A 20709-nucleotide genomic window follows, 5' to 3' on the forward strand; every position below is an offset into this window, starting at 1 on the left:
CCCATCTCTACTAAAAATATAAAAATTAGCCAGGTGTGGTGGTGCACACCTGTAATCCCAACTACTCAGGAGGCTAAGGCAGGAGAACTGTTTGAACCCTGGAGGCGGAGACTGCAGTGAGCTGAGATCATGCCACTATATTCCACCCTGGGCAACAAGAGCAAAACTCAACTCAAAAAAACAAAAAGAAAGGAAAAAAAAAAAAAAACACTGCTCGTTGACAATGCATCTGATCATCCAAGAGCTCTGATGGAGACGTATGAGTAGATTAAAAGTTGTTTTCCTGTGATCCCAGCACTTTAGGAGGCCAAGGCGGGCGGATCACCTGAAGTTGGGAGTTTGAGACCAGCCTGACCAACATGGAGAAACCCTGTCTCCACTAAAATTACAAAAAAAAATAGCTGGGTGTGGTGGTGGATGCCTGTAATCCTAGCTACTAGGCAGGCTGAGGAAGGTGAATCACTTGAACCCAGGAGGCAGAGGTTGCAGTGAGCCGAGATTTTGCCATTGCACTCCAGCCTGGGCAGTAAGAGCGAAACTGCCTCAAAAAAAAAGTTGTTTTTGTGCCTGCTAACACAACATCCATTCTGTAGCCTATGGGTCAAAGAGTAATTTTGACTTTCGAGTCTTATTATTTTTTCTTTCTTTCTTGAGACAGAGTTTTGCTCTTATTGCCCAGGCTGGAGTGCAATGGCATGATCTTGGCTCACCGCAACCTCCGCCTCCCAGATTCAAGCGATTCTCCTGCCTCAGCCTTCCAAATAGCTGGGATTACAGGCATGCGCCACCACACCCTGCTAATTTTGTATTTTTAGTAGAGAAAGGCTTTCTCCATGTTGGTCAGGCTGCTCCTAAACTCCCGACCTCAGGTGATCTGCCCGCCTTGGCCTCCCAAAGTGCTGGGATTACAGGCGTGAGCCACCACACCCGGCCCTTATTTTATTTTTGGGATTCAGTTTCACTCTTGTTGCCCAGACTGGATAACAATGGTCCAATCTCAGCTCACTGCAACCTCTGCCTCCCAGGTTCAAGGGATTCTCCTGCCTCAGCCTCTTAAGTAACTGGAATTACAGGTGCCTGCCACCACACCCATCTAATTTTTATATTTTTAGTACAGACGGGGTTTTGCCATATTGGCCAGGCTGGTCTTGAACTCCTGACCTCAGGTGATCTGCCTGCCTTGGCCTCCCAAAGTGTTGGGACTACAGGCATGAGCCACTGCACCCAGCCTTGAGTCTTATTATTTAAGGAACACACTTTTTGACTGAGCATGGTGGCTCACACCTGTAACCCCAGCACTTTGGGAGGTGGAGGCGGGTAGACCCTGAGGTCAGGAGTTCAAGACCACTCTGGCCAACATGGTAAAACCCTCTCTACTAAAAATACAAAATTAGGCCGGGTGCTGTGGTTCACGCCGATAATCCCAGCACTTTGGGATGCCAAGGCAGGCAGATCACCTGAGGTTAGGAGTTCAAGGCCAGCCTGGCCAACACGGTGAAACCCAGTCTCTACTAAAAATACAAAAATTAGCCAGGCGTGGTGGTGGGCACCTGTAATTCCAGCTACTTAGGAGGCTGAGGCAGGAGAATCACTTGAACCCAGGAGGCAGAGGTTGCAGTGAGCCTAAATCGCCCCATTGCACTCCAGCTTGGGCAACAAGAGTGAAACTCCGCCTCAAAAAAAAAAAAAAAAAAAAAATTAGCCAGGTGTAGTGGTACATGCCTGTAATCCCAGCTACTCAGGAGGCTGAAGCAGGAGAATTGCTTGAACCCGGGAGGCAGAGGTTGCAGTGATCTGAAAACACACCATTGCACCCCAGCCTAGGCAACAAAAGCATAACTCCATTTCAAAATAATAGTAATAATCATGATAATAATAATAATAATAAAACACATTTTTTAAGGCTATAGCTGCCATCAGTAGTGATTACTCTGGTGAATCTAGACAAAGTAAATTGAAAACCTTCTGAAAAGGAATCACCACTTAGATGCCATTTAGAACATCTGTGATCATGGGAGGAAGTAAAAATATCAACATTAACAGGAGTTTGGAAGAGGTGAATTCCAGCTCTCATGGACAACTTCAAAGGGCTCAAGACTTCAGTTGAGAAAGTAATTACAGATGTGGTAGAAATATCAAGAGAACTAGAAGTGGAAGCAGAGCCCAAAGATGTGACTGGATTGCTACAATCTCCTGATAAAACTTGTACAGGTGGCCGAGCACGGTGGCTCACGCCTGTAATCCCAGCACTCTGGAATGCCGAGGTAGGCGGATCACAAGGTCAAGAGATCGAGACCATCTGGGCCAACATGGTGAAACCCCGTCTCTACTGAAAATACAAAACTTAGCTGGGCATTGCGACGAGCACCTGTAATCCCAGCTAGTCAGGAGGCTGAGGCAGGAGAATCACTTGAACCTGGGAGGCAGAGGTTGCAGTGAGCCAAGATCACGCCACTGCACTCTAGCCTGGTGACAGAGCGAGACTCCATCTCAAAAAAAAAAAAAAAGAAAGAAAAAACTTGAACAGGTGAGGAATTTTTTTGCTTGATGAGCTAGGAAAGAAAGTGGTTTCTTGAGACGGACTCTACTCCTGGTGAAGAGGCTGTGAACATTGTTGAAATTTTCAGACAACAAAGGGTTAGTTAGGTGCAGTGGCTCACACCTATAATCCCAGGACTTTGGGAGGCTGAGGTAGGCAGATCACTTGAAACCAGGAGACATGAGCCTGGCCAACATGGTGAAACCGAGTCTCTACTAAAAATACAAAACTTAGGTGGGCATGGTTGCATATGCCTGTAGTTGAGCTACTCAGGAGGCTGAGGCAGGAGAATCACTTGAACCCAAGAGGTGGAGGTTGCAGTGAACCATGATCACACCACCGCACCCCAGCCTTGGAGACACAGCGAGACTCCATCTCAAAAAAAAAAAAGAATGACAACAAAGGATTATTCCATAAAGCTAATTCATAAAGCAGTATCAAAGTTTGAGATAACTGACTCCAATTCTGAAAGTTCTATGGATAAAATGGGATCAAACAGCATTGAATGCTACAGAGAAATCTTTTTGAAAGAAAGAGTCAATCGAGGTGGCAAACTTCACTGTTTTCTTATTTTAAAGAAATTGCCAGGCCGGGCACGGTGGCTCATGCCTGTAATTCCAGCACTTTGGGAAGCCAAAGTGAGTGGATCACCTGAGGTCAGGAGTTGAAGACCAGCCAGGCCAACAAGGTGAAACCCCATCTCTACTAATAATACAAAAAAATTAGCCAAGCATGGTGGTGCATTCCTGTAATCCCAGCTACTCGGGAGGCTGAGGCAGGAGAATTGCTTGAACCTGGGAGGCGGAGGTTGCAGTGAGCCAAGATTGTGCCATTGCACTCTAGCCTGGGTGACACGAGTGAAACTCCATCTCAAAAAAAAAAAAAAAAAGAAATTGCCACAGCACCCCCAAACTTCAGCAACCACCCTTCTCTTCAGTCAGCAGCCATCAACATCAAGGCAAGACCCTCCAGCAGCAAAAAAAAAAAAAAAAAAAATGATGATTCGCTGACAGCTCAGAAGATTGTTAGCATTATTAGTATTGCTATATTTTTAGCAATAAAGTATATTTTTTAAATTAAGGAATGTACTTTTTAAAGATGTAATGCTATTGCACACTACAGTATAGGCCGGGCGCGGTGGCTCACGCCTGTAATCCCAGCACTTTGGGAGGCTGAGGCAGGTGAATCACAAGGTCAGGAGTTCAAGACCAGCCTGAACAAGATGGTGAAACCCCATCTCTACTAAAAATACAAAAATTAGCCAGGTGCAGTGCCAGGTGCCTGTAATCCCAGCTACTCAGGAGGCTGAGGCAGGAGAATCGCTTGAACCTGGAGTGGGGAGGTTGCAGTGAGCCGAGATCGCACCATTGCTTTCCAGCCTGGGCGACACAGTAACACTCTGTTTCATAAATAAATAAATAATAACAGTTTAATGTAAACCTAACTGGGAAACCAGAAAATTTGTGTGACTCGCTTTATGGAGATACTCACTTTGTTGCAGTGGTCTGGAACTGAACCCACATTTCCGAAGTATTCCTGTGCAGCATGGACGGCTAGACAAAAGGATGATTCACCTTCCTGGTAGGATGGAGTTGGACAGTATGAGATTTCATCACGCTACTCTGAAGAGCATGCAATTTAAAATGTATGAATTGTTTATTTCTGGAATTTTCCATTTAATATTTTCAGACCATGGTTGACTATGGGTAACAAACCACAGAAAGCAAAACCACAGATAAGCAGGGACTGCTTGATACAATTTGTTCTCATTACAGGAATATTCCTTGCTTTTACTGAGGCCAATCCACACACTCTGATAAGGGATCCTGAATATGTTGTCAAGTCACTGACAATCTCACCTAGGGTATGAGAAGGTTCCTGGTGAGCTCTTTTAAGCACCCTCTCTCTCTGGTCTCCAGCTTTTACAGCATTTGGCAAATGTGTGTCATAACTTGTTTGTTTTGTGACTGTGATGGTAAGTTTATGTATTAACTTAGCTAGGTTAGAGCACCCAGTTATTTATGTTATTTATGTTGCTGTGAAAGTATTTTGGAGACATTGTTAAGACTTACAATCAGCCAGGTACAGTGGCTCACGCCTGTAATCCCAGCACTTTGGGAGGCCGAGGCAGGTGGATCATCTGAGGTCAGGAGTTCAAGCCCAGCCTGGTCAACATGGTGAAACCCCATCTCTACTAAAAATACAAAAAAATTAGCCGGGCGTGGTGGTGGGCGCCTGTAATCCCAGCTACTCAGGAGGCTGAGGCAGGAGAATCGCTTGAACCTTGAGAGGCAGAGGTGCGGTGAACTGAGATTGCGCCATTGCACTCCAGCCTGGGCAACAAGAGCGAAACTCTGTCTCAAAAAAAAAAAAAAAAAAAAGTACAATAATTTACTTTAACTAAAGGAGCTTATCCTTGATAATGTGGGTGAGCCTTATCCAGCCAGCTGAAAGGCCTTAAGAGAAAAACTAAGGTTTCCCTAAAGAAGAAAAAATTCTGACTCAAAACAGCAATAGCAGCTCCTGCCTGAGTTTCCAAACTGCTGGCCTGCCCTACAGGTTTCAGATTTGGTAGTCCCCACAATCACATAAGCCAATACCTTGAAATAAGATAGATAGGTAGGTAAGTAGGTAGGTAGGCAGATAGATAGATAGATAGATAGATAGATAGATAGATAGATAGATAGATAGATAGATAGATAGATAGCGAGAGAGAAAGAGAAAGGGAGAGAGAGTATGTGCACGCGCACACGTGTGGGTGTGCTGAAAATATTTTTTCCAGCTGGGCACAAAGGCTGTAATCCCAGCACTTTGGGAGGCTGAGGTGGGCAGATCACTTAAGATGAGAAGTTCAAGACCAGCCTGGGCAACATGGCAAAACCCCGTCTCTACAAAAAATAAAAAAATAAGCCAGGCGTGGTGGTGGTCCCTGTAGTCCCAGCTACTCAAGAGGCTGAGATGGGAGAATCGCTTGAGACCAGGAGGTGGAGATGAGCTATGACTGCAACACTGCACTCCAGCCTGGGTGACAGAGCAAAACCCTGTCTCAAAAAAAAGAAAAGAAAAGAAAAAATGCTTTTTCCATTTCAATATCCTGTCTTTTCACTCTCTTTATAGTATCTTTGATGAGCAGATGCTCTTGCAATTTTTTTTTTTTTTTTTTTCTTGAGACAGAGTTTCGCTCTTTTTGCCCAGGCTGGAGTGCAATGGTGCAATCTCAGTTCACCGCACCCTCTGCCTCCCAAGGTTCAAGTGATTCTCCTGCCTCAGCCTCCTGAGTAGCTGGGATTACAGGCGCCCACCACCACCACCACCACGCCCGGCTAATTTTTTTGTATTTTTAGTAGAGATGGGGTTTCACCATGTTGACCAGGCTGGGCTTGAACTCCTGACCTCAGGTGATCCGCCTGCCTCGGCCTCCCAAAGTGCTGGGATTACAGGCGTGAGCCACCGCACCCGGCCGAGCGGACGTTCTTTATTTATTTATTTATTTTTTTTTTTTTGAGACTGAGTCTGGCTCTGTCGCCCAGGCTGGAGTGCAGTGGCCGGATCTCAGCTCACTGCAAGCTCCACCTCCCGGGTTTACGCCATCCTCCTGCCTCAGCCTCCCGAGTAGCTGGGACCACAGGCGCCCACCACTTCGCCCGGCTAGTTTTTTGTATTTTTTAGTAGAGATGGGGTTTCACCGTGTTAGCCAGGATGGTCTCGATCTCCTGACCTCGTGATCCGCCCGTCTCGGCCTCCCTAAGTGCTGGGATTACAGGCTTGAGCCACCGCGCCCGGCCAACGGACGTTCTTAATATGAACGTTTATTTATCAATCTTTTACCTCTCATAGTTTATACTTTTTAAATTGTCCTCTACTCCCAAGTCTTAAAGATAATTCTCCTATGGGTTTCTCAAAAACATAAAGTTTTTGTTTGAGACAGGGTCTTGCTCTGTTGCCCAGGCTGTAGTGCAGTGGTGCCATCTCGGCTTTGCAGCCTCAACCTCCCAGGTTCAAGTGATCTGTCCACCTTGGCCTCCCAAAGTCCTAGGATTACAGGGATGAGCCACAACGTCTGGCCACATTTAAGGTTTTTACTTTCACATTCATGTTATTACTCTAGCTGAAAGTAAGTTTTAAAAATATGATATGAAGGCCAGGCGCAGTGGCTCACACCTGTAATCCCAGCACTTTGGGAGGCTGACGCGGGCGGATCACAAGGTCAGGAGATCGAGACCATCCTGGCTAACACAGTGAAACCCCATCTTTCCTAAAAATACAAAAAATTAGCCAGGCGTGGTGGTGGGTGCCTGTAGTCCCAGCTACTCAGGAGGCTGAAGCAGGAGAATTGCTTGACCCGGGAGGCAGAGCTTGCAGTGAGCCTAGATTGTGCCACTGCACTCCAGCCTGGGCAACAGAGTGAGACTCTGTCTTAAAAAAAAAAAAAAAAAAAATGATATGAGGCAGGGCTCCAGTGGTCCACATGGCTTTATTCCTTTACATTGCTTTTTTCTTCAAGATACTCATTATTATACTATGTGATGTTTTATTATGCATTTATTTGTACATTAGCTCCTCTTCCACTAGAATGTATGCTACATGAAGGCAAGAACTTTATTTGGTTTTGCTCATGCTGTATCTTCAGCATCTAGAACAGTAACTGACATAGGACATGAGCAAATCAATATTCATTGGATGGATGGATGGATGGATGGATGGATGGATGGATGGATGGATGGATGGATGGATGGATGGACAGATGCATGGGTGGATGGGTAGATGATTAAATGGATGGATGGTAAATAAGGAATCAGGATGGATGGATTCTGCTTGGTTTTATAGCTCTTGTTTCACCCTATGCATTACCCACCGAATTCAAATATTTGTGGCAGCTGTCTCACTCTGCTTTGTAAACCCAAGGCAACCTAGCACAGTGCTAAAACATTTCATACATACTCAGTTGATATTTATTAAATCGAATAAAATCTACCTCCTTATAACCTTTCTCCCTCACTCTTATCCATCATGCACAATTCTACAAGATTAAGCCACCTAAAATCAGGTCTGATCTACATCTCTCTCCTACTCAAAACCCTCCAATAAATTTTTTTCATCAACTTTGACATGAAACCATTGTTTTGGGAAATCTTCTATTTATTATGTACAGATAAAATATTCTATTTAAGGAAGTAGCATATATGTTATTTAATCCCCACAATTACCCTCTAAGACAAGTAATAATAGCCTCCCACTCGACAGGTAAGAAAACAGCATAAGAGAGGTTTAATACTTTTTCCAAAGTCAGTTACCTAATAAGTATATGATCTATCTGATTCCAAGAATGTAACTATTTATACTACATTTTGCTGTAATTTCCCTGGTACTCAAAACCTTCCACAACATGGTCCCTATCAATTTTTCCAGTATTACACTTTTACTATAGCCCGAAATTACTATTAAATTTTAGAAGTGTATCCTTCCTATGAAGTCTATGTAAATAGTAAAAAATGGGAAGCAAGCAATTGGTCAACCATAGGGAAATAATTTAAAAGAAAATCAAAATTCACTGCATGAAATATAGCAATTGAAAATAATGTCAGGCCAGGCACAGTGGCTCACGCCTGTAATCCGAGCATTTTTGGAGGCCGAGGTGGGCGGATCACCTGAGGTCGGGAGTTTGAGACCAGCCTGACCAATGTGGAGAAACCCCATCTCTACCAAAGATACAAAAATTAGCTGGGCGTGGTGGCACATGCCTGTAATCCAGCTACTCAGGAGGCTGAGGCACGAGGATTGCCTGAACCACGAGGATTGCCTGAACCCGGGAGGCAGAGGTTGCAGTGAGCTGAGATTGCGCCATTGCACTCCAGACCTGGGCAACGAGAGTAAAACTCTGTCTCAAAAAAAAAAAAGAAAAGAATGTCTATATGCCTTCTTTGACATGTTTCTCATACCTGTAATCCCAGTACTTTGGGAGGCTGATGTGGCAGATTGCTTGAGCTCACAAGTTCAAGACCAGTTTGAGAAACATGGTGAAAACTTGTCTTTACGCAAAATATAAAAGTTAGCCAGGCATGGTGGCATGCACCATAGTCCCAGCTACTTGGGAAGCTGAGGTGGGAGGGTGGCTTGAGTCCAGGAGGCAGAGGTTGCAGTAAGCCAAGATGGCGCCACTTACCTCCAGCCTAGGCAATAGAGCCAGACCCTGTCGCAAAAAAAAAAAAAAAAAAAAAAGGAAAGAAACATGTTTAAAAATAAGATGGAAGGATGAATAGAGAGATATGTGATAGAGCATTTATAGTAAAATGTTAACTGTATAAATGTCTAAGCGATGAGAATATGTGTTCACAGTAAAACGTTTTCAACTCTTGTGTATGCTCCAAAATATTTAAGTAAATCTACTGAGAAAATTGTATATAAAAATTATTATAAATGTGTAAAAAGAGACTCTGCCCTACCCAAGAAAAAACTAAAGGATATTTACTAAATTATTAAGAGTAACTGTGTTTGGATAGCATCATATGAGTAATTTTTACTTTTTCCTTTTTGTACTTTTTAGTATTTTACAAATGTTTAACAGGCATGTTACCCAATTCTAATAAAAACCATTTTAAAGAAAATAAAGAAACACAGCATCTTATACTTTACAATCTTACAGTGGAACAGGACATATGAGAGAGAATGAGAATTGATGGATAGAGGCAGACAGATAAAATGGAGAATTGGCCCTAAAACTGCCTCCATGCTTTAATAAATATATCCTGAGGAACTTAAAGGACCGCCCCTTTTCACTGAAAGGTCTCTACTATTAAAATATGTCTATTTTCCTTTTTTTCTTGATGATCAAAAAGACCACTTCTAGTGGAAGTCCTTTCACACTTCCTTATGTCCCGTTGCTTAGAGCTGAGCCAGCCCCTGGAGCCCTTGGCTGCCACCAACCACTACTATCCACTTCGTGTGTTAGTGGAGGCCTCCCAGTCCTGTGGAGCTGATGATCTGGTAAATAGCTCTTGAGGCTTTTTAAAAGCATATTCCTGGAATTCTGGCTCCCTACTGTTAAAATAAATAAATTCTCTACACCAGCATGCCAGAATGGAGTTGGGCTTTGGAGCTAAGGTCAAGGGTAGGGTCAATCAGCAGGGGTCTCACAAAACCCCAGAGGCTGACATTTCAAGGCAGGGTAACTTTTTAAAATGTAAAAGTAAGTGTTTGCAGATTCTGGAAACAAACAAACAAACCTGACTTGGCATCTTTTCTTGGGGGTGGAGGCAATCTGTAGTTATCAGGTGGTGAAATCATAATTAAATAAACTTCCAGGCTTTATTTAAGGAGGTAACTTTTCTGAGGTTTAACATTGTTTTGATCAGGTAATTTTCCGCCACAGAAAATGGGCTCATATGAAACAGAGTCCTTTTAATGCACAAACTTAAGCACAAAAAGTTGTTTCTAAGGTGGCATCTTTGACGAAAATGCTAGAGAATCAAAAGACTATAAAATTAGTATCAAGAAAATATTGAACTTCAATTATATAATTGGAACCATTTCAGTCTTTTGGTATAACACATTACCTGTAACTGCAACCTGGTTTAGATTACTTGAGAAAAACAAACATGTTCTCTAAGTTTGGTATGTATTAAAAAGATCACATAATTTATTTATTTATTTATTTATTTTTGATACGGAGTTTCGTTCTTATTGCCCAGGCTGGAGTGCAATGGTGCGATCTCTGCTCACTGCAACCTCCACCTGGGTTCAAGCGATTCTCCTGCCTCAGCCTCCCGAGTTGCTGGGATTACAGGCATGTGCTAGCACGCCCAGCTAATTTTTGTAATTTTAGCAGAGACGGGTTTTCACCATGTTGGCCAGGCTGGTCTCAAACTCCTGACCCCAGGTGATCCACCCGCCTCGGCCTCCCAAAGTGCTAGGATTACAGGCATGAGCCACTGGGCCCAGCCCTGGCCTAATTCTTGTACGTTCTAAGTGACCGCGCCCGGCCTAATTCTTACATGTTCTAAGTGAAATTAACACTAGCAAAATAATTAGTTTCCGTATAGAGCTACAAAAATACATTTAATGCACAAACGCAGAATCACAGAGTTAAGCGAGAAAAGGCATTCTCGTTGCCCAAGTTTTTAGAGCACAGTCCTACATGATACTTCATTTAAAAGGTATCCTATAGTCAAGTAAGTTTGGGAAATGGTACATTTTAATACTTTACCCTTGGCCGGGCGCTGTGGCTGACGCCTGTAATTCCAGCACTTTGGGAGGCCGAGGCGGGCGGATCACAAGGTCAGGAGATCCAGACCACGGTGAAACCCCGTCTCTACTAAAAATACAACAAAATAGCCGGGCGCGGTGGCGGGCGCTGTGGTGGGTGCCTGTAGTCCCAGCTACTCGGGAGGCTGAGGCAGGAGAATGGCGCGAATCTGGGAGGCGGAGCTTGCAGTGAGCCGAGATCGCGCCACTTCACTCCAGCCTGGGCGACAGAGCGAGACTCCATCTCAAAAACAAAAAACTTTACCCTCATCTTGAGAACCTACAATTCAAATAATCATATTAAAGGTTGCAAAAAAAATTCTATTGTAAGAACTTTGTTTAACCGGTAGTTTGTGAAACACACATGAGCATGTAGCACATCCCCCGCCCCCCCCCTTTTTTTTTTGAGATGGAGTTTTGCTCTTGTTGCCCAGGCTGGAGTGCAATGGCGCGTTCTCAGCTCACTGCAACCTTCGGCTCCCCGTTCAAGCAATTCTCCTGCCTCAGCCTCCCAAGGAGCTGGGATTACAGGCATATGGCACCACGCCCGGCTAATTTTCTATTTATTTTTAGTAGAGACGGGGTTTCACCATGTTGGTCAGGCTCGTCTGGAACTCCTGACCTCAGGTGATCTACCTGTCCCGGGCAATGCTGGGATTACAGGCATGAGCCACCATGACCAGCCTCCCACTCTTTTTCTTTTTTTTAATATCTATTAACATTTTGTAGAACCTCTGGGAAACTGGCCTCCAGACTGATGCCCTCATTTTTATAGAAAGAGAGAACACACAGATAAACTGATTTGTGTAACCAGTCTTTTATTTACCTAGACAAACTCATAGGTAAGTAAGCTACGAAGTATTGTTATTTTATTTATTTATTTATTTATTTTGAGATAATAAATAAATAAATGAATAAATAAATAAATAAATAAAACAGGGTCTCTCTCTGTTGCCCGGACTGGAGTGCAGTGGCATGATCTCGGCTCACCACAGCCTCTGCCTCTCAGGCTCAGGCAATTCTCCTGCCTCAGCCTCCCGAGTAGCTGGGATTACAGGCGTGCACTACCACAACCCAGCTAATTTTTGTATTTTTAGTAGAGATGGGATTTCACCACGTTGGCCAGGCTAACTCCTGACCTCAAATGATCCACCCGCCTTGGCCTCCCAAAGTGTTGGGATTACAAGTGTGAGCCACTGCACCTGGCCTATTTTTTTTTTTTTTTTTTGAGACAGGGCCTCACTCTGTCACCCAGGCTGGAATGCAGTGGCACAATCATGGCTCACTGCAGCCTCTACCTCCTGGGCTCAAGCGATCCTCCCACCTCAGCTTCCTGAGTAGCTGGGACTACAGGTACACGCCACCACACCCAGCTAATGTTTTGCATATTTTGTAGAGACAGGGTTATGCCATGTTATCCAGACTGGTCTTGAACACCTGGGCTCTAATATCCTCCTGCCTCGGCCTCCCAAAGTGCTGGGATAACAGGTGTGAGCCACCTTGACTCTTAAATCGGATTACATAAATCAAATAACTCAGCATCTGATGTAAATTGAACTATTTTGGGAAAGGGAGTAAATTAACTGTTAATGACCTAGCTATGAAAATAACACCATAAACGGCCCTTACAAATTCAGTAGAGTTTCCACTACCCCACAGAATCTTCTCTGATAACTCCCATTCAGAGTGATTTTGCCCTTCTCTGATCAATATGTCATCAAATTCTGTCTTCTATTGTTACCTACCTGCCTGGTGTGTAATCTTATCTCCCTGAGCAGATTGCGAGCTCCTAGAAAGCTAGAAGGAATTCTAACTTTTCCTTAGAGTCACCTGAGGCACATAATAGTCTCAAGAAATAATTTTGAGGCCGGGCGCTGTGGCTCAAGCCTATAATCCCAGCACTTTGGGAGGCCAAGGTGGGCGGATCAGGAGGTCAGGAGATCTAGACCATCCTGGCTAACATGGTGAAACCCCGTCTCTACTAACAATACAAAAAATTAGCTGGGCGTGGTGGCGGGCGCCTGTAGTCCCAGCTACTCGGGAGGCTGAGGCAGGAGAATGGCGTGAACTCGGGAGGTGGAGCTTGCAGTGAGCCGAGATTGTGCCACTGCACTCCAGCCTGGGCAACAGAGCAAGACTCCATCTCAAAAAAAAAAAAGAAAGAAAGAAAGAAAGAAAGAAAGAATTTTGAAAGGCTCACAAATGACCAGTTGAATGGAACAGGGTCAGCATGAAGGATTATGGAAGGAGCCAACCATCCATATCCTTTCTGTCTTCAATGCAACTCTCCCTTCCCTCTCAACTTGTATGCTAGTAATTACCTCTTGGCAGTTTTTTCTAGAGGTCTACAGTAAAGGAGGCTGCCACTGCTCAAGGACACTGCTTGATCCTACCAAAATTCCAACGGATCTGTGTGAGGAGCTCCTCAAATCAGCAGGACATGCCCCTGTCCTGCCCAAAATCTGTTTGGAGATCAAATGGGCCTTACTCAATAATAAAATGGAAGCCTGAATTTACTTCTATTTGTTTGGTCTCTCATTAATTAGGTACATTCTCCAGAATACAAAGCAGCTGCTTTTTTGACCATTAAGCTGTATTCCTTAAAGAGAAGCGAATCCCAGAGTAGGAACAGTTCTAATGATTGTTTTAGTTTGTTTTATGGCAAGACTTTAGAGAAGTCGAAGAGGAAGAAAGGAGACTCCCTATCCCTGCTTACTGCTGGCGATCCAGGCTGATGGTAGTTGGAGAGCAAGGTCTGTGCTGAAAAGATTCAAACACACCCATGACCCACAAACTGCAAACTGTCGGATTCATTGTTTTTGCCTACAGACAACTCAGTGAGTGCTCATTGTGCAGAAATCATGTTCTCAGCACTGCTTTAGGCGCCGTGAGATTATAGAAGAGGAATAAAGGTATGTTTCCTCCCTTCCAGGGATTTACAATCTAATAAGGCGAGACTAACATTGAAAGTAGCTGTGGACAATACAAGGCAGGCTATAGGATCTAGTGCTGACTTCAGGGCTTTGGACTTTAACTGTAACAGAAATTCAGAGGAGGAGGAAAAGTCACTAGGCGTTTCAGTCTTACAAGAAGACTTCATGAAGAAAATACAACAGGAGTTGAACATTAAAGGAAAGGGAAAGCATTCCAGGCAAAGGAGGCAGGTTGTCCTTTTCGGTTTCAGACAATATTGTGTTAATTATTTTACATGAATTATTGATTGCTACAAGGCGAAAAGGTACATGAGCACACACACTTTCAATCACTGGGCTACTGCTTTTTAAAAATTACCTTTAAGATATGCTTGTCTTAGTGGCCTATAAATAAATTTACTCAATTTTCCATTTTACTCATTTGGCATGCTCAGGTCAATAATTTGACTTATTAGCTTTAGAGTTATTAATTACATGGATGCAGTATTTTAACAAAAAGAAAAAGTGCTTACTATGTGCTAGGCCCTGTGTTAGGTGCCGGGGATAAAACAGTGCATATAAATAATCAAGATGCCTGTCGAGTTTAAAAGTGATAGCAGGCCAGGCGCAGTGGCTCATGCCTGTAATCCCAGGATTTTACGAGGCCAAGGCAGGCAGATCACCTGAGGTCAGGAGTTCGAGGCCAGCGTGGCCAACAGTGAGAAACCCCGTCTCCACTAAAAATACAAAAATTAGCCGGTGTGGTGGCGGGTGCCTGTAATCCCAGCTGTATAACTGTAATCCCAGCTGCTCAAGAAGCCGAGGCAGAATAATTGCTTGAACCTGGGAGGTGGAGGTTGCAATGAGCCGAGATCGTGCCATTGCACTCCTGCCTGAACAGCAGAGTGAGACTCCTTCTCAAAAAAAAAAAAAAAAAAAAAAAAAGTGATAGCAGACACAGACATACAAAGAACAACATGATTATATTACAGTATGAGTCATCAAAGAAAAACATAGAGCTATAAAAGCAGGTATCAGAGAAGTCTAATTTACATTGGAAAGGCAGTGACAAATTTCTTGAGAATTTGATAATTTAGGCTGAGACCTGAAGTATGTAGGAGTTAGAGGTAGGGGACAGGAACTGAAAGGCAGCTAATGTGCTCTGAAGAGTAGAGCGAGATGAGGCTAGTCAAGTAAGTAGAGCTGGATCGTACTTATCTATTTATATTATAAATAAATTATAAATTATAGCAAGTTGAACTATTCAGCAGTGATGACATTTAATTTTTATCCTTTTATCACAAGCTAAAATGAGAATTAATTTCTCTTTACAATAAAAAGATTTGAGAAGATGAACTCAAAACAGAAATGCCTTGTATTTCATTCCATGTTGTCTTTCACACAGTAGCTATCTATAAGATACAAATGAAACGTTAAAATTCCAACTAAAGTGGTTACCTCTACAATTGTGAAACAAACTGAGAGAAATCAATCCCCCAGGAAGCAACATAGTGAAGTAGCTAGGGTGCATGGAATTTCGGAACCAGACTTAAGATCTTGAACTCCTGGGCTCAAGTAATCCTCCCACCTCAGCCTTTCAAGAAGCTGGGACTGTAGGCTACCAGCTACTATAGAAACCAGATTTCCTGGGTTGAATCTCAGCTCAAAAAACACCATCAATCAACTGTATATGATTGACATCTATGGACGACTTCCTCCAGCAACAACAGAATACACATTCTTCTCAAGTTCATGAGGAGCCTTCACCATGGTAGATCATATTCTGGGCCATAAAACACCTTAACAAATTTATTTTATTTTATTTATTATTGTTTTTTTGAGACTGAGTCTCACTGTGTCGCCCAAGCTGGAGTGCAGTGGAGCGATCTCCGCTCACTGCAAGCTCCGCCTCCCAGATTCGCGCCATTCTCCTGCCTCAGCCTCCCGAGTAGCTGGGATTAGTAAAGCCGCCAACCACCAAGCCCGGCTAATTTTTTGTATTTTTAGTAGAGACGGGGTTTCACCTTGTTAGCCAGGATGGTCTTGATCTCCTGACCTCGTGATCTGCCCACCTCGGCCTCCCAAAGTGCTGGGATTACAGGCGTGAGTCCCTGCGCCCAGCCTACGCCCAGCTAAATTTTTTTTGTATTTTTAGTAGAGATGGGGGTTTCACCGTGTTAGCCAGGATGGTCTGGATCTCCTGACCTCGTAATCCGCCCGCGTCAGCCTCCCAAAGTGCTGGGATTACAGGCGTGAGAACAAATTTAAAAGAAAAGAAATCATACAATATCTGCTCTCAGATCACCATGGAATTACACTAGAAGTTAACAACAGAAAGATAACTGGAAAATTTCAAAACACATGGAGATTAAACAACACAAATAACTTATAGGTCAAAGAAGAAAGTTCAAGATAAATTTTAAAACATTTTGAACTAAATGAAAAAACAACTTATCTAAATTCGTGGGATGCAGCAAAAGCAATGTTTAGAAGGAAATTTATAGCATCGAATGCATATTTTAGAAAAGAAGGAAGATCTAAAATTAACAACCTAAGCTTCTACCTTAATAAACTAGGGAATAAAAAAAAAAAAAAAGCAGGCCGGGCGAGGTGGCTCATACGCCGGACGACGTGGCTCACGCCTGTAATCCCAGTACTTTGGGAAGCCGAGACAGGCGGCTCACGAGGTCAGGAGATCGAGACCATCCTGGCTAACACAGTGAAACCTTGTCTCTACTAAAAATACAAAAATTAGCCGGGCGTGGTGGCGGGCGCCTATAGTCCCAGCTACACGGGAGGCTGAGGCAGGAGAATGGCGTGAACCCGGGAGGCGGAGCTTGCAGTGAGTGGAGATCCCCGCCACTGCACTCCAGCCTGGGCGACAGAGTGAGACTCCATCTCAAAAAAAAAAAAAAAAAAAAAAAAGCAAATTAAATCCAAAGTAAGCAGAAAAAAGGAGATAAGTTTTAAAAAGTAGAAATCACTAAAATTGAAAACAAGAAATCAACAGAGAAAATCAACAAAACAAAAGCTGATTCTTTCAAAAGATCAGTAAAATCAATAAGCCTCTAGCCAGATTAAGAAAAAAAGAAAGAGGGCACAAATTACTAATCAGAAATGAAAGAGGGGTTATCACCACAGATCCTATGGACATTAAAAGGATAATCAATGAATACTATGACTTCAAATTTGATAACATGGATGAAACAGATCAGTTCCTTGAGAAACACAATCAGCCAAAGCTCACCCAAAAATAAATAATCTGAAACTTTTAATATATCTATTGAAGAAACTGAATCACTAATTAAAAACATTCCAGGCCAGGCACGGTGGCTCACGCCTGTAATCTCAGCACTTCAGGAGGCCGAGGCAGGTGGATCACCTGAGGTCAGGAGTTCAAGACCAGCCTGGCCAACATGATGAAACCCGTTCTCTACTAAAAATATAAAAAATTAGTTGGGCATGGTGGCGCGTGCCTATAATCCCAGCTACTCAAGAGGCTGAAGCAGGAGAATCGCTTGAACCCAGGCAGTGGAGTTGCAGTGAGCTGAGATCGTGCCATTGCATTACAGCATTCCAGCCTAAGCACCTAGAGCAAAACACTGTCTCAAAAAAAAAAAAAAAAAAACTCCAAAATAGAAGGCACCAGGCCAAGATGGGTTCATTGATTCAGGAAAGAAATTATACCAATTCTCTACAACCTCTTTCAGAAGACAGAAGCAGAGGGAATACTTCCTAAGTCATTCTATGAGGCCAGCATCACCTTAAAACAAAACCAGACAAAGATATTACCACAAAAGAAAACTATAGACCAATATCTCTCATAAACATAGATACAAAAATCCTCAAAAATATTAACAAATTGAATCAACAATGTATAAAAAAGAATTATATACCACACCAGGTAGGATTTATTCCAGGTATGTAAGACTGGTCCAACATTCAAAAATCAAATAATGTAATCTATTACATCAACAGGCAAAAGAAGAAAACTCACATGATCATATCAATAGATGCAGAAAAAATTGTTACAAAATCTAACTTCCATTCATGATAAAAACTCTCAGTAAACCAGGAATAGAGGGGTTTGTCTTCAACTTGATAAATACTATCTACAAATTAGCTGAGCACAGTGGCTCAGGCCTGTAATCTGGGCACTTTGGGAGGTTGAGGCGGTAGGACTGCTTAGGCCCAGGGGTTCAAGACAAGCCTGGGCAACACGGCGAAACCCCGTCTCTACAAAAAGTACAAAAATGAGCCTGGCGTGGTGGTATGCACCTGTAGTCCCAGCTACTCGACACGCTGAGGTGGGAGGATTACTTGAGCCCGGGAGGTCAAGGCTGCTGTGAGCTGACATTGCACCACTGCACTCCAGCCCAGGTGACAGAGTGAGACCCTGTCTCAAAAAAGCAAACAAACAAAAAAGAATATCTACAAAAACCTACAACTAACATCAGACTTAATGGTGAGAAACTTGAAGCATTCCCACTAAGATTAGGAACACAGCAAGATGTCCATCTCATCACTCTGTTTCAACATTGTATTGCAAGTCCTAGCTAATACAATAAGCCAAGAAAAGGAAATAAAAGGCATACTAATTGGGAAGAAAGGAATAAAACTCTCCTTGCTAGCAGATGCAATGATGGTCTATGTATAAAGTTCAAAAGAATCAACAACAAAAAACCTGGAACTAATAAGCAACTACAGCAAGGGTGCAAAATACAGGGTTAATATACAAGAGTGAATCATTTTCCCATATACCAGAAATGAACAAGTGGAACTTGAAATTTAAAACACAGTATCAGGTGGCTCATGCCTGTAATCCCAGCACTTTGGGAGGTCAAGGTGGGTGGACTGCTTGAGCCTAGGAGTTTGAGCCCAGCCTGGGCAACAGGCCGAAACCCTGTCTCGTGGTGCTGCAGGTGGTGGCGCACGCCTATAATCCCAGCTACTCTGGAGGCTGAGGTGGGAGAATTGCTTGAACCCGGGAGGCAGAGGTTGCAGTGAGCCAAGATTGCACCACTGCACTCCATCCAGCCCGGGCGACAGAGTGAGACTCTGTCTCAAAACAAAACAAAACAAAACAAAAATGAACAAACCAAAAAAAACAGTATCATTTACATTAGCACCCCCCAAAATGAAATAATTAAGTTTAAATCTAACAGAATATATACAAGGTCTGTATTAGGAAAACTGCAGAACTCTAATGAAATAAATTAAAGAACTAAATGAATACAGAGGTTATTTCATGTTCATGGATAGGAAGACTCAGTATTGTCAAGCTATTAAGTTCTTCCCAACTTGATCCACAGATTCATTGCAAATCCAGTAAAAATACCAGAAAGTTATTTTGTGGATTTTGACAAACTGATCTGAAAGTTGATATGGGGGCCAGGCATAGTGGCTCATGCCTGTAATCCCAGCATTTTAGGAGGCTGAGGAGGGTGGATCACTTGAGGTCAGGGAGTTGATGACCAGCCTGGCCAACATGGAGAAACCCCGTCTCTACTAGAAATATAAAAATTAGCCAGGTATGGAAGCACATGCTTGTAATCCCAGCTATTTGGGAGGCTGAGGCAGGAGAATCACCTGAACCTGGGAGGCGGAGTCTGAAGTGAGCCAAGATCGCACCACTGTACTCCAGCCGAGGCAAGAGAGTGAGACTTCATCTTAAAAAAAAAAAAAAGTTGATATGGAGAGCCAAAAGCCAAAAGACCCAGAATAGGCAGCACAATATTGAAGGAAAATAACGAATTGGAGAAATGATACTATCTGACTTCAAGACTTACTACAGAACTGCAGTAATCAAGCCAGCATGATATTGATGAAAGAATAGACAAACAGATCAATGGAACAGAACAGAAAGCCCAGAAAGAGACCCACATAAATACAGTCAACTGTTCTTTGACAAAGAAGCAAAGGCAATACAATAGAGAGGAGATAGATTTTTCAACAGATGGTACTAGAACTGGACATCTGCATTCAAAAACATGAATCTAGACACAGCTCTTAACACCTTCCACAAGAATTAACTCAAAATGGATCACAGACTTGAAAAACACAAGACCATAAAACTCTTAGAAGATAACATAGGAGAAAATTTAGGTGACCTTGGGTTTCATGATAAATTTTTAGATGCAACACCAACGTTGTGATTCATGAAAGAAAGAATTGATAAGCTGGTTCATTAAAATTAAAATTTTTTGCTCTGTGAAAGACACTGTTACGGGAATGAGAAGACAAGCCACAGACTGGGAGAAAATGTTTCAAAAAATATACCTGGTAGAGGATTGTCATCCAAAATATACAAAGAACTCTTAAAACTCAACAATTAAAAAAACCAATTAACTGATTAAAAGATAGCTCAAAGATCTGAAGTCACCAGAGCAAAGAAGATATACGAATAGCAAATAAGTATCCACATCATAAGTCATTAGGGAAATAAAAATTAAAACAAAAATGAGATACCAGTATACACCTATTAGAATGACCAAAATCCAAAACAGTGACAACACCAAATGGTGAGGAAGATGAGGAACAACATTAATTCTCATTTATTGCTGGTGGGAATGCAAAGTCATACAGCTACTTTAGAAAGCAGTTTAGTGATTTCCTACAAAACTAAATATACTCTTACCATACAATCCAGCAATCCTGCTCATGGTACTGATAATGGAGTTGAAAACTATGTCCACATTTTAAAAATCTGGATGCAGTAGCTCATGCCTGTAATCCCAGCACTTTTCGGGGGACCAAGGAGGGAGTACTGCTTGAAGCCAGGAGTTCAAGACCAGCCTGGGCAACATGGTAAGACCTTGTCTCTACAAAAAATTTAAAAATTATCTGGTCTCAGTGGTGTGCACTTGTAGTCCCAGCTACTCAGGAGGCTGAGGCAGGAGGATCACTTGAGCCTAGATGGAGGCTGCAGTGAACTATGATTGCACCACTGCACTCTAGCCTGAGTGGTAGGGCGAGACCCTCTCTCTAAAACAAACAAAACCGTCCATGAATGTTTAT

General features: G+C 42.9%; 1 pseudogene; it reads left to right on the plus strand.

Annotated features, from left to right (window-relative positions):
* Positions 1-2072: 2072 nt before the first annotated feature.
* LOC105465540 (nuclease EXOG, mitochondrial-like) overlaps positions 2073-20709 on the plus strand; it is a 48677-nt pseudogene continuing 30040 nt past the window's right edge.

This window comes from Macaca nemestrina, chromosome 19 (assembly GCF_043159975.1).
Source record: "Macaca nemestrina isolate mMacNem1 chromosome 19, mMacNem.hap1, whole genome shotgun sequence".
In the NCBI taxonomy this organism is placed as follows: Eukaryota; Metazoa; Chordata; class Mammalia; order Primates; family Cercopithecidae; genus Macaca; species Macaca nemestrina.